The sequence below is a fragment of the Triturus cristatus genome, chromosome 8 (genome assembly GCF_964204655.1).
Source record: "Triturus cristatus chromosome 8, aTriCri1.1, whole genome shotgun sequence".
Lineage (NCBI taxonomy): Eukaryota > Metazoa > Chordata > Amphibia > Caudata > Salamandridae > Triturus > Triturus cristatus.
The window spans coordinates 197,390,414-197,404,021 of record NC_140591.1 but is presented as its reverse complement, the minus strand read 5'-3'; positions in this window follow the sequence as shown (position 1 = coordinate 197,404,021).

The window sequence follows — 13,608 nt, the reverse complement described above, 5'->3', positions numbered from 1 at the left end:
TGGTCTACTTGATTTGTTTCATTTTGTTATGCCTCTCTATTGAAAAAGATGTTTAGCTATCAATGGGGTTTGAAATACAGCACCCCATAATTAGAGGTGGTGGGTTGGTGGAAGATAATTCACTAATCCAATGATTTTTTTGTTTGGGTTGGAAGAAAGAGTTCCACATTTTATAATTTACATCAGAATCTGCCAAGACTGCATGCAGTGAGACTCACATGCGCCAGCATATTATCATTTCAGTTCCTTGTCAGCGTTATCCTTCCTTGAGATTTTAACCAGCTTTTAGTAACATTGCCTGCCTGACCAGTGGGATTTCTCTAGTTGGGAGGAATATTTTTAACACGCATTGTCTGCTGTTTACTGGGGAGGTATTTCATCAGGTGGATTGTACTACTGAATATCGGCACCAAACAATATTATGATATAAGAATATCGAAGTGACGAAATATCGAAAGGCAAGAACATAGGGAAGTATAGATTTATTATTCCTAACACCATAGCTCCATAACTTAAGATATAACGCACATGTACATATATGTAGAGTTAGGTGTAGAAAACAAAAACTTACCTGTCAATGTTTTATTGTCAATATTTTATAGTCGATATTCTGCCCATCAATATTATGATTTTTTTAAATATAAAGTGGGGGACAACTATTAAGTGGACTTGCAGCCAGTGGTGTGGTGCCCATGCAGGGAGTGAGGATTTCTACAGCCTCCTCTCTCAGGGTGGATGGCATCCCCTCTGACAATTCCTTGTGGTCTAACTTGAGGGTTAGGACTCACTCTAGCAGGTGGGTAGGTTGCACGGTCTCTGGAGCTTGTAGCTCACACGGGAGGCCAGCCAGCTAGCCCTTTAAGTCAGCCTGGTTGTCCTGGGTTCAAGGAGCAGGTCCATTCTTACTTCTTCAGGCAGCAGGGCAGTTCTTTAAGCAGCAGGACAGTCCTTGTTCCAAGTCTTCCACAGGTCCAGACATGATTGGATCTGGGGTCTGAAAGTGGCAGCTTTTATACCCCATTGCCAGCCTTTGCATGGGGAGGGAGACCAACACCTGGCCCACTCCCCTGCCCTTTCTGGGTTTGGCTCCCAAATGTCTAGGGTGACAAAAGGCTAGTGTCTGTTTCCTTTCTGTGTGCTGTAGGCAAGGTCTTTTGAAGTGTAAGTGGTGCTGAGTACAGAACTGCCCACAGCCATTCTGGCAAGATGACCCATCCTGTCCACACCTAGCCCCCTCTGTCTCACTGTCTGGCAGCAATACAGAACCCACAACAGCAAAATTGTGTGACCGAGGCTACTGGCAGAAAGACATAGTTGATTTCGGCACACAAATGCCAGCTTCCCGAAAGTGGCATTTGTACAATTGTAACTCAAAATCCAACTTCACCATCAAAGAGGATTTAAAATTACAACTGAAAAGAGACCACAAGTATTTTCTACCTGTTCCTCATTAAAAGTTAGCACTTATTAAATGTAATAAGGCAACCCAATTTAAGTCTATAGGTAGGACTTACATTAGTGAAAATCAACTTTAGGAGCTTTTCACTATCAGGATATGTAAACCTTAAACCCACATGTCCTACTTTATAAATAACCATGAACCCTGCTATAGAAGCTTTTAGGGTCTACTTTAGGAGTGACTTATAAGTGTTAAAAAGTAAGATTTAGGCCTATCAAAAAGATTCATTTTGCCAGTTTGCAATGGCAGGCTGCAGTGCCAAGCCTGAGACCTTACCATGTTTTAGGAAGAGAGCACAAGCCCTTCAGCACTGGTTAACAGTGGTAAAGGGCACAGATTCCTATAGCCAACAGCAGAATATGGGTGAAGGCTAAAGGTTTGGGGTACTACCTTCCAAAGGAGTCAGGGCTAACACACGTACTTGTTGTTGCCTCATTGACTACCGAGCTTCTGCTTAGGAGACTTCTGGGTATACATCGCCAGGGAGGAAGGTGGCACCCATGCCAAAGGTGAACAAAAGGAGCAATATCTCACCAGATTGTCTGTGTGCCATCATTACTCACTACATGCTTTTTTTCTGAATGAGTGCAAATGTACCCACCTTTTTGTAGGGTCGTGATTGTGTATAGTTTTGTACTTGCCCTGCTTTGAAAGAGGCTTGTGAATTAACTTTGAGAGCCTGGCACTAACCCTGCTGGGATGGGTAAGACAGCAAGACACTAGTGGGTGGTTTGGGAGAATCACTAGATGGATGGAATCATTATACTGCTTTTGTCTCTTTAGCACAATGGGCAGACAAGAAAATGAGGATGTTAGCCCGTTTCTGTACAGGTTAGAACCAATCTGTCGTATTTCATAAACTTCCAAACACCAAGTGGTACAATCATGAAGAAACAGAATCCCCTCCTGAAGAAATTACTCATTCTTGTGAAAATCCTTCTGAAGTACCTAAATATTAAAACCTTATGTGTCACAACAAACACATGAATGAATGAAAGAATGACCAACTTATATAGCACAAACAAAAACCCGAAGGCGTCAAGGCGCTGAAGCGGATCGACTATCTGACAGGAGCAAAGAACCTCAATAATGGCCAATTTACCAAGCGAAAAGCCAGGTCTTCAAGGCCTTGCGAAAAGGACGATGTAGCTCTAAATATTCCAAAGCTTGGAAGCTGCTACTGCAAAAGCTCTTCCTCCCCATCTCACCCTCCTGTACCTGGGGACCACTAGCCGATTTACATTGGTGGAACCTAGTTGTCTAGTGGGGTCGTATCGTTGGAAGAGATGTCTAATTCCCTCCGGTCCTGAGTTCTGTAGTGCCTTATGAACAATACATTAGGCTTTGAACATAATTTGTTTCTCTGCTGGAAGCCAGTGTAGTTTCTTGATGGTAGCCGAGATTGAATGATGTTTTGGAACATCTAAGACAAGTCTTGCTGTCGCATTCTGAGCAAGTTGTAGCTTATTGATGGAGGCCCTATTTATGTCCAAATAAAGTGCATTGCAGTAATCCATCCTAGATAGAATCAATGCCACAGATGCTTGCTTCCTTGCAGTAAAAGAAAGGCACAGGAGCATTTTGCTAAGGGTCCTTATGACCCAAAAGCAAGATGACACAGTCCTATTAACCTGGGGATTGAAGGATAAGTTGTTGTCAACTATGACACCAAGGTTCTTTGCTGAGTCAACAGGACAAGGACATGATCCGAGCGTTTCTGACCACCATGAATGGGTCCATATGGGGTGATGGTTACCAAACTTTAAAACCTCAGTTTTGTCCCCATTTAATTGAAAATAGTTGGTTTTCATCCAAGATGCCACCGACTTCATGCAACTGTTAAAATTGGTGGCTGAAGCCTCTGTGTCCTCTGTGATAGACACAGTTTATTGTGTGTCATCTGCATAGAATATTACCTCCAGCCCAAAAGATCTGACCAGCTTTGCCGGTGGGGAAACATATATTATATTCATACCAGGTTTAGTGTAAACCGTATCTATCAACTATGTGTAAATGTGTCCGTGACTAAAGAAGGTTCTCACATTCATGGAATGGCCATCCTAGTCGATAACTAACAAAACTGTAAAGTAATGCATAAAGCACGTTCTACTCCGAAAAATTATTTTGGATGATTTCACAAGCAGTATCCGACGAGGACTCCACAACGTCAGCTTGGCATCTCAGGAGACCTTGATCAGCACTTTTGACTTTGAGAATCTTCAAATGGGATGATGCTGGTAAGCTATCTGGTGAGGTTGTGCCTATGTTGATTTCTGGTTCACCCTGCTCCTCCAGAACCAACAGATATAACGCGTTTTCTCCTCAAAGCGCAAAATAAACCTGCAAAACATTATTTCCTCCACGGAGACTTCCGCACAGGTCCCTGAGACCTTGTTCCTCTGTGAGCAAAGTGATCCTTGTGTGTGGAAGTTCTCCCAGAACACCAGTTGACCAGTACATTTGTCCAGTGACTACACTTCCACTGCCCAGAATCTTCTCGAATTTACAGCACTCAGTCTCAGGAATTAAGCACAACAGCAGGACCCACTAATAATCCATAAAGGTCAGTTCTCCTTGCTTAGCTACTGCCGCTCCACACAGGATTACTTTCAGTTTAAAGGAATCCTCCGTATGACAGCATATCCCTCTGGACTTGCAGGATCTTCTCCATCCAAATAGCACCTATGAGTAAATCTCCAGCAGCTCACACACCTTATGCGCAGCAGACCTAGTCCTCACTATCCCCAAGACCATAGGAAACTAACTTCCCGAATCCTATACGAGTTCCCACCCTCATACCTTAATAGTGTGATTCAGAACTTGCTCTGGGGCATTCCTTGGGGTGACAGATCACCCTCAACTTTGTGCAAAGCAAAAATTCCTTTCCTCCTCCCACAAAAACTCAATTTTCACTCCAAATGATGACATTTTGTAGATCAAGTCTTAAGTTTATGTAGCTTTCTGTGTTTGAGTTGTGCCTGTCATCCTAATTGTGACTGACTGTTCAATCTCTTATTTCCTTTGTTGGCCCAAGTGTCTCTTAAAGTAAATTTTATAATGGGACATTCTTCCAACTTCAGTAGCTCCAAGCCATGGTTATCCCGCAGCCGATCTCTGTACCAGTAATATAAGGGATAAAAAGGACTGCTCCAGGAAACCACAGTCTAATCGTGTCTGCAGAAAATAAACTAAAATTGACCATAGGGGATTTTCAAAAATCATTGTCAAACTATGTTGCATGTCCCTTATATTGCAGTTTCAAAAACATTTCTGTTTCATTTCTGGTCCATGTTCTCAAGTAGCAGGCTTTGGCAGTGTGGAGAGAGCAAGCTGAGGACCATTAGAATCAATGAGCGCAAACTAATCATAATCTTCAAATGCCAAACATGTCATACAGCAGGGATTTTACTATTATTGTGCCAGGGATACCCAGCATTATGTCAGGAATGCCTACAATAAGTCAAGGATGAGCACTGTTGTGCTACTTCCACTTTAAACACCATGGGTAGCCATAATTATGTTAAGAACACCCACTATATGTAAAAGAGAGGATGTTGTCAGGAATGGCTACGATATATCACGGACTGGCCAATGTTTTGCGAAGCATAGCCACAATTTTAACAACATGACAGGCGGAGGACACTTATGCAAGAGATACCCAAAATGTGCCCACAAGTAACCTCAACCTGTTGGGTATGATTTATTTCGATACACAATATTTACAAGAATGCCCCAAACATTTTAAGTAAAGGCCACTGTAATACTAGGGACAGCCAAAGGCTGTAATAGGCCAAGTCCACAATATGACAGGGTCACCCTTAAAGCGACAGCCTATAATTCCACTAATCCCCCTTCCCCACGCTTACACACAGGCATGCACACAAGGACGCAAACATGCTCACTCACAGGTGCACATGCCAAATTACACACTTAGTCCCCATTCTTCACTTATCCCCTTCTTCACGTTAAAGGTGCTGACGGTGATCCTTGCCGCTAGCTTGGATGACTGACAGAATATCAGAAACAAAATATCGTGTAGACAGAATATCATTTCAAAAATATAGAGACTAAAATATTGAGAAGGTAAGTGCAAATAGGTAAGTATAGATTACTCCACATCTATGTACCTTAAAGATATATTTAGCTTCAAGGTACATAGATGTGGAGTTATATATAGAAAAACTTTGCTTACCTATAGAAACTTACCTTCACAATATTTTTGCTCCTGATATTCTTGAGACAATATTTTGTCCCACAATATTTTTGTTTCCAATATTCTGCCTAAATACTGCTAGCTTCACATCTCTATGAGGGGGTACCATTAAGTTCTGCATCAGCCCGGGTGTAGGGAGAAGCAGATATTGGATGGAAAGAACTATGGATGCCAGCAGCAGCATTCAGCTACAGCAAGTTCCCCTCTGCCTCGGAGAATGACTATTACAGTCTTCTCCAATGAGTGGCTCGTGAGCTACTGGCAGCTCTCCAGCTCTCCTGGAAGTAGCTCTCCTGTGTGCAGCCCAGCTTGCTAAATTTAAAGCTTTCGCTTGGTTGAATTAATATATGTAAAGCAAAATTAAAAAGTGTGTGTTTGAGATGGAAATGTGTGTATTTTCAGTACTCATAAGCTGGTCTTTTGACAATATCCAAAATATATTTAAAAATGATATTTTAGTGATATATCATGTGGCAATCAGGAGATATATTGCTAACTGTATTACCATGATGCACAGGCATTGAAGCTATGGCTATTATTTATTACATATGACCAGCATTCCAAATTGCCAAAGCCTTTTTAGGTTTCAGTCTACCAGACAGCGCAGCTCTGTTGTAGGCGAAAGACATCTTGGGAAGTTTCAGAAAGTTGACCTGGGAATGTATTCTGCCCGTTGCTTGCCTTTGGCTCTGTGGTTTGTAACTCACTTTTTCTGGCTTTCCATTTGCTGCCGTTATTTGCCTTAGGCTGTACAGCTCGAGTTCGTACCTTCCCACGCCAAAGCTGTGTTTACAGTATTCTTCTAGGAACTTGTTTTCTGTAATAAACAGGCATGTAAATCTTGTTCCTATCTCGTCACATTCAAAGACCGAGGTCAAATGTCAAGCTGGGTCTTCAGGGAGGATGGTGTTTATTTTGCTTTTGGCTGACTTCAAAGTGAGAGCGTATACAGGAAAGAGGAATGCAGCGCACTTTCCCCATGGAGTTTAATTTTAGGCATCGCCTTCTCAAAAGGTGTCTCATTCTTCACCTGCACAAAACATTTGCCCTTTCTGCGTGGGGCATGAAGTTTACTATTGGCATTGTCAGGGTCAGTCAAAGCATGAACATTTCTAAAATCATGTTTGAAAACTATTACTTACAAAAAAAACCTTGCTCCTATTTAGTCTGATGCACAAGTTTCTTTCACGGCGATTTACTTGTAAATAAATGCTTGCCCTTTCACTGGGGGGCTGCATGCAAAGTTCAGGAGGGCGCTGGTGGACTGCACTGATTTTGTGTGAAGTACTAGTTCAACAAAGATGAAGCAGTTCTACGTGTGAATGAAATGCATTTTTGGAATTTCATATCTACCACGTTTTTTGCAAAATTCCTCTTCTTTGGTGAGTCCATTTAATTTGTGAAACTGCCTTTTTAGGAACAAAGTACTAAACCGCTTTTCAGTTTCAGCGTCAGCCTAACTTATGGTGATCTTGGGCCGTTTACACTGTTTATGGCCCAGTCACTGTCAAGCACAGGATAACATTTTTTTCGCAGGAAAGAGCCAGCCACATTGTAACATAATTTAACAATGTTTGGTTTTCACTTTGACGTGTAAAGCATATGCTTTATTTATGACAGCTGTGGCAGCTCGTTTTGGAGAGTTGGAGAAGTTTAAAGGCACTTTTTATGAAAGCTTTTGTGTTTCTGTTTAGCTACACAATAATTATGTATTTCATCTGCAACTGTGCCCTTTTCAGAACAAATATATTACTGGTTATAAACGATTTCCTCATTTGTCCTTGCAGGCACTAGGGTCTTGATGTGACTGGTGCAGCAGGTGCAGTGGCACAGGGGCCAAAAGGTTTAGGAATCCCAGTGAGCACTGATTATTGCTGCTTTACTACTAAACAAGCAGTCACAAGTGCAATTACCTAGCAGGCACTAGATTCATGGTTTGAATAGTGCAGCAGGTGCAGTGGCACAGGGGCCAAAAGTTCTAGGAAACCTACTGAACACAGATTATTGCTATATTTTTGTAAAATGATCACTGCTGGTAATCTAGCATAGGGTGGCCTTTAAAGTAACCTTGCCTCACATGATCACTATCACAACATTAATAATAGTGGCTCACAATGATTTTCATTGAATAAAAGTCATTCTTTTTACAGAAAAGGTTGGAGACACCTGGATTATTACCTGCACGAATTTGGGCTGGGGTGCAAGAGAAAAGCCAGGAGGTGGTTGCCCAGAGGGCAGAGAACAGGCGCATGCTTCAGTAAACTTTTTTACAATGCTGTTACTATCATAGTTTTGCAGTTGGTAGGATGTCATGAATGTGGACCCAGATCACTGTTAAATTAGTAAAACAAAATAATAATAAACAAGCATTGGTAAAGCCAAGAGGTCTGGCGCTGAACACCAGCCTATCAGCTTCAGCAATTCTTGTTTTTTTCTGTCGTGGTTTTTGCAAAAAATGTTGTCGGGTAAGCTGGAGGGCCCTAATCAATCTAAAAAAAATTAGTTGAAGGCAAAATGTTTTTTTTAGTCTGCAAAAAGCACACATTACTATAGTAGTCCCTGGCACCGAAGAAATCTACTTTGTGTGCGGATGTACTCCTTGTGAAAGGGCAGCATGCCATAACTCACAGTGAAGTCGGCCACTGGCTGAAGGAGACTGATTCATTGCCCCATAATGCATGCTGAAAAAAAATGTGAATGACACAACAACAGACTAATTGATGAAGTGTGGCTGAAAATCCATACAACTATCTATGTTACATACATGATATTAGTAAAAAGCCAATTTATCTGCCGTTGTCTGCCAGTCTCTTTGTTTATGCATTCTTTTGTAATGGTTTTGTAAATCTGTATTACAAAGAGATATGATTCGTTAAAAAGATAGGTAAAAAGGAAGGCTTGGAAAGACAGACAGAGAGGGCTATATAGATAGGTAGCCTGGCTGATAGATATATGGATGGATGCCCACAGACAAGTAGCTAGACAGACAGGTAACTAGACAAACAGACAGATAGATTTGCAAATCTAGATAACGATAGATAGAGTTGCAAAGATAGGTAGACAGAAAAACAGATAGATAGATAGATAAATAGATAGATAGATAGATAGATAGATAGATAGATAGATAGATAGATAGATAGATAGATAGATAGATAGATAGATAGCTTGACAGTCGGATAGCTAGACAGATCGACCTACAGAAAGACAGGTAGATTGACATACAAACAAATAGATATACAGATAGATAGGTAGACAGACCGGTAATTAGGTAGACAGACAGATAGGGTTCCAAAGATAGGATGGGAATTTGAAATAAACAGCAGAGCTCAAATTAGTGATATAAATGTTAAATGTCTCTATAAGTACGACATAAATGAAACAATGAAAGCAATCTAGAAAGTCATGCAGGCAGGACATAGAGACTAAATTGGTTTAAAAACTATTACAAAATACATGAGCAATGAAAGCAAACTAGAAGACCATTCAAGCATGATGTAGAGACTAAATTGGTTTGCAAATATAACTCTAGTCCTCTATTAAAATACATACCAGCATGACACACAGACGTGAAGTTAGAGAGACACGTCATTGCACACATACTAAAAAAAAAAAGCATTGGCATAGCCAATAGGTCTCGCCTTTGGGACCTTTTAAGTATTTAGCCGTGCAGCACATTATCCTGGGTGCTACAACATCTATTATTCTTTAACGTGGAAGCTTTGACACTAATAGTTACATTATAGCACTGCATTGAGAAGTACTGAAAGTGTTATTGTTGTACAACTGGTTGTCTGAACTCACATATCTGGAAGTGTTTCATATGTGATAATGAAGAAAAAAATATTTTTTGTGAAATAAATAATTTGCTTGATAGCACAATTTATGCGAGCAACACACAATGTGTCCAGGTTTTCTGGTTTAACTTTGTACAAATCAGCTAGTGAATGGGTATCAATGTGTCTTAACTGCTGAATCCAGTGAGTGCAGTTGGCTGTGATCTGCGATTCTACAAACAGAATCTGAACTCTTGCTCACTGAAAGTATGGCTTTACATTCGAGGTCGTGGGAGCTCCAGGGTGGTAAGTGCACCAGATGCAGAGAGTGCTCCAGTTTCGCTGGCTACTGAGGGTGCTCTGAAGTAGCTCCTGTGCCAGAGTGTGAAGTTACTCCAGGATGCGATGCTGCTTCAAGGAGCGAGGATTCTGGGATTTGCTGTTCCTTCAGGTTGGGCTGGTGATAGGGGAAGAGGCGTAACTTCTGCGGGTACATAGAGGAGGTGCAAACAGAGGGACACACAGAGAGGTCAGGGAAACATAATTAGACCGAAGGATAGACATATGTTGTGTTGGTGCTCGTGCGAGTGCTTGAGTCACCCTGTGTTAAGTTTATTCTAGAGTTTAAGCAGCGCTGGGTTCATAGAATGCTTGGTAGGTTCGAGATACAGAGCTGCCAGCCGGCGGTTGTGTTTTCTTTGCGTTGCTGTTAAGGGGGTTTAAGTACCAGAATAAATGCTATGAATAATCCATTCTTGTGTACGATTATTCTTTTCAACAACATACAGGTAGCATAGAGAAAAACAAGGTGGTACAAAAATCAAGATGGGGAGACAGACAAGTGCAAACCGCGTGACAGAGACAGTGGTACGAGGGAGGCCTCAAGATCAAGACAGAAGGAACGAGATAGACAGCGTGACAGAGTTATGTTATGTTATGTTAATTGCACTTATTACGCGCGCAGCTACTCCAAGGAGTATCCCGGCACGACTCCAAAGCCGACATACCATAACCCAGCTTAAGAAAAGAGATGCGTTTTGAGCAATTTTTTAAAGACACCAAAGTTTTCAACAGTGCGAAGCGAGAGGGGGAGAGCATTCCAGGCGCGGCCCGCAAACACGACCAGAGAAGCGCCGCCTAACCGATGGCGCTGGAAGCCAGGAATCATCATCAGTCTAAGGGAGGAGGACCTCAAGGATCTCCCCGGCACATAAAATGAAAAGCGTTTCTGTAAGTAGCCGGGGCCTTGCCCGTGAAGAGCGCGATGGGCTATGGTAAGAGATTTGAAAACCACACGTACCTTGACGGGGGAGCCAATGCAGGGAGCGACGGTAGCCCTGCACGCTCTGCCTGGGACCCAGCCCACCCAGCAAGCGAACGGCCGCGTTCTGGGTCACTTGTAACTTATTGAGAGCAAAAGCTGGGATCCCAGCATAGAGAGCATTGGCATAGTCCAGCCGAGACAAAATAAGTGACCGGTCCACCGATTCCCTAGCCGCTTGAGGGAGGAGCGGGAGGAATCTCTTCAGAATTCTGAGGATACCGAAACAACAACCTGTCAGACGCTTGATTTGACTGGAGAAGGAAAGATTGCAATCAAAGTAAACACCCAAGTTCTTCACGGTCTGACTGTTAGAAGTAGGCGGGGGGAATTTGGGAGGCCAGATTGACTCCCTACACCCTAGGGGGAAGTCGCCGAACATAAGCACCTCGGATTTATCCTCATTGCATTTTAAATGGGCTGAAGCCAGCCACTCAAAAATCGAGGAGAGACACCTCTGCGCAAGGGCCACCGAGGACCCCTGCTTGTCCCAGGTAAACAACAGTGGTGTGTCGTCGGCATAGGCAATAACCTTAGCCCCCAACTCTTCCACTAGCACCACCAGAGGAGTGAGGTAGATATTAAACAGGAGGGGGCTAAGGGAAGAACCCTGTGGGACCCCCGTGCCCACTTGTAGAGGTAGCGAGACCACCGGGGGTATCCAGACTTGCTGGAGCCGGTCGTCCAAGAAGGACTTGATCCAACCCCAGACCAAGCCCGACACCCCAATATCCGTCAGTCTGTCAAGCAGCCGAGAGTGGGGGACAGTGTCAAAGGCTGCCGACAGGTCGAGCAGCACCAATGCTGCCTTCCCGCCGGCATCAAGACACTCACGAATTGCTTCCGAAACTTCCAGGAGAGCACCTTCCGTCCTAAAAGCGGGGTGGAAGCCAGATTGGGCTGGGTGAAGAAGATCCGCACTCTCGACGAACTCCGACAGCTGCCTATTTTCTCACAAACCTTAGACAAGCTAGGGAGGAGAGAGATAGGCCTATAGTTGGCCGGAGTTGAAGGGGCGAGAGTAGGTTTCTTCAGGAGGGGGAGGATTTTGGCCAGCTTCCAACAGCTAGGAACCCTGGCTTCCTGCAAGGACAAGTTAACGATATAATTGACTTCCACGTTCACCGTCTCTGCCACAAAGGCCAGCAATCTTGCCGAGCAAGGGTCCTCCGGAGAACTGGACTTCAAACCTTGAAGGATTCTCAGAGTGCAGGGCAAATCCACCAGGGAGAAATTAGACAGAGAGTGAGAGGAGGGCAAAGCTACAGGGGCAGTAGCTTGTGAGTCCAGAAGGACTGAGGTGCCCGCAGGGACAGCCGGGCGAGAAAAGCTGCCTTGTATCTTTAGAATCTTATCCCGGAAGAATGTAGAGAGCGTCTCGCACCAATCTACTGACACTGGTAGAGTGCTGCTCTGCGCTACAGGGGACATAAAGCTCTGAACAATTGAGAAAATCTCCTTGGAGTTGTTCTGAGCCTGGTTTATCAGGGTGGCAAAGAACACCCTTTTTGCAGAGGAGATAGCTTTATAATAGGTTTTCTGACTCTGCCTGAGCTGAGCTTTAGCTGCCGGGCAGTAGTTGCTTAGACGCCAAGCGCGTTACAATTTCTTACAGCCCTGCTTAAGATGTCGCAGATCCTCCGTAAACCACGGTTTGGAGGGAGAATCCCTTGTCTGTCTAGCCGAGGTTGGTGCGGCAATTGCCGCCAAAGAGCCCTTGAGCCAGTTGGAAAAGGCAACAAGACACCTATCCAGATCTTGAGGCAGAGACGGCCTGTTATCCTCTAACGCCCTGGCGTAGAGGATAGGGTCAACCTTCCTAAACGCCGGTTTGTGACAGGCCATGGATTTAGTACTGGGAGAGGATACCGCCCATGAAAAACCAAATAAATAATGGTCGGACCACGAGACCGGAAGCAGAGTTTTAATTGAGATAGGAAAATTAGAAAAGATAGGGTCGAGAATATGGCCCCCGAGATGAGTAGCCTGATTGACCCATTGCGAGAGCTGTGCTGATTGGCAGATATCTAAAAGCTCACATGTGTCCCTGGAGTTGCTTTGGTCAAGATAGATATTGAGGTCGCCTAAAAGCACATAGTGAGAGAACTGCAGAGCTCTCATGGACACCGCCTCCACACAAGCCTGATAAAGGAACAGCGAGAATAAGGTAGAGGGTCAGAGACAGAAGGATAGAGGCCAACAGAACCATGGGGTGAAAAAGAAAAATTTGAACTGAGCCAAAGCGGGACAGAGAGGCAGAAGTAGAGGGTGCCACAGAGATAAAGGCACAGGCAGGAAGTGTCCGGGAGAAAACAGGGGCATAGGTAGTCAGAGGGACAGGACTGGGATAACACAGAAGGACAGACCAAGCGAGAGGAACAGACAAAAAGATGGCAGAGGCGCAAAGACATAATATGGTCCTATGAAGCAAAGTTCAACGTGGGTGCAAGAAACAACTACCTTTTTTAATGGTGATCCGTGTGATATGTCATATCTTCACTGTGAGTCATTTCCGTTCGTCCTAAACATATGTTAGTGAACAGACTGACACTGGGCAATAATGTACTATTATAAATGGGAGTTCTGCCTCTGCAACTAGAAGTCCCCGCTAACAAACATGGCTTGGGCTTCACTCCCCAGCAATGCTTCCTTTTTACATTTATTTTCATTCATGTTTTTAAGCAATACATAATTGTGCCATGTCAAAAATATTCTGAGATATTACAGGACAGGGGGAATCATAAAATAATTAAAAAGAAGACTTTGGAAAATTTGAAATTAGGAATTAATTGAACCTTTTCTCGAAAAGGAGGACATGGGGTGTTTATTTCCTGACATTGTG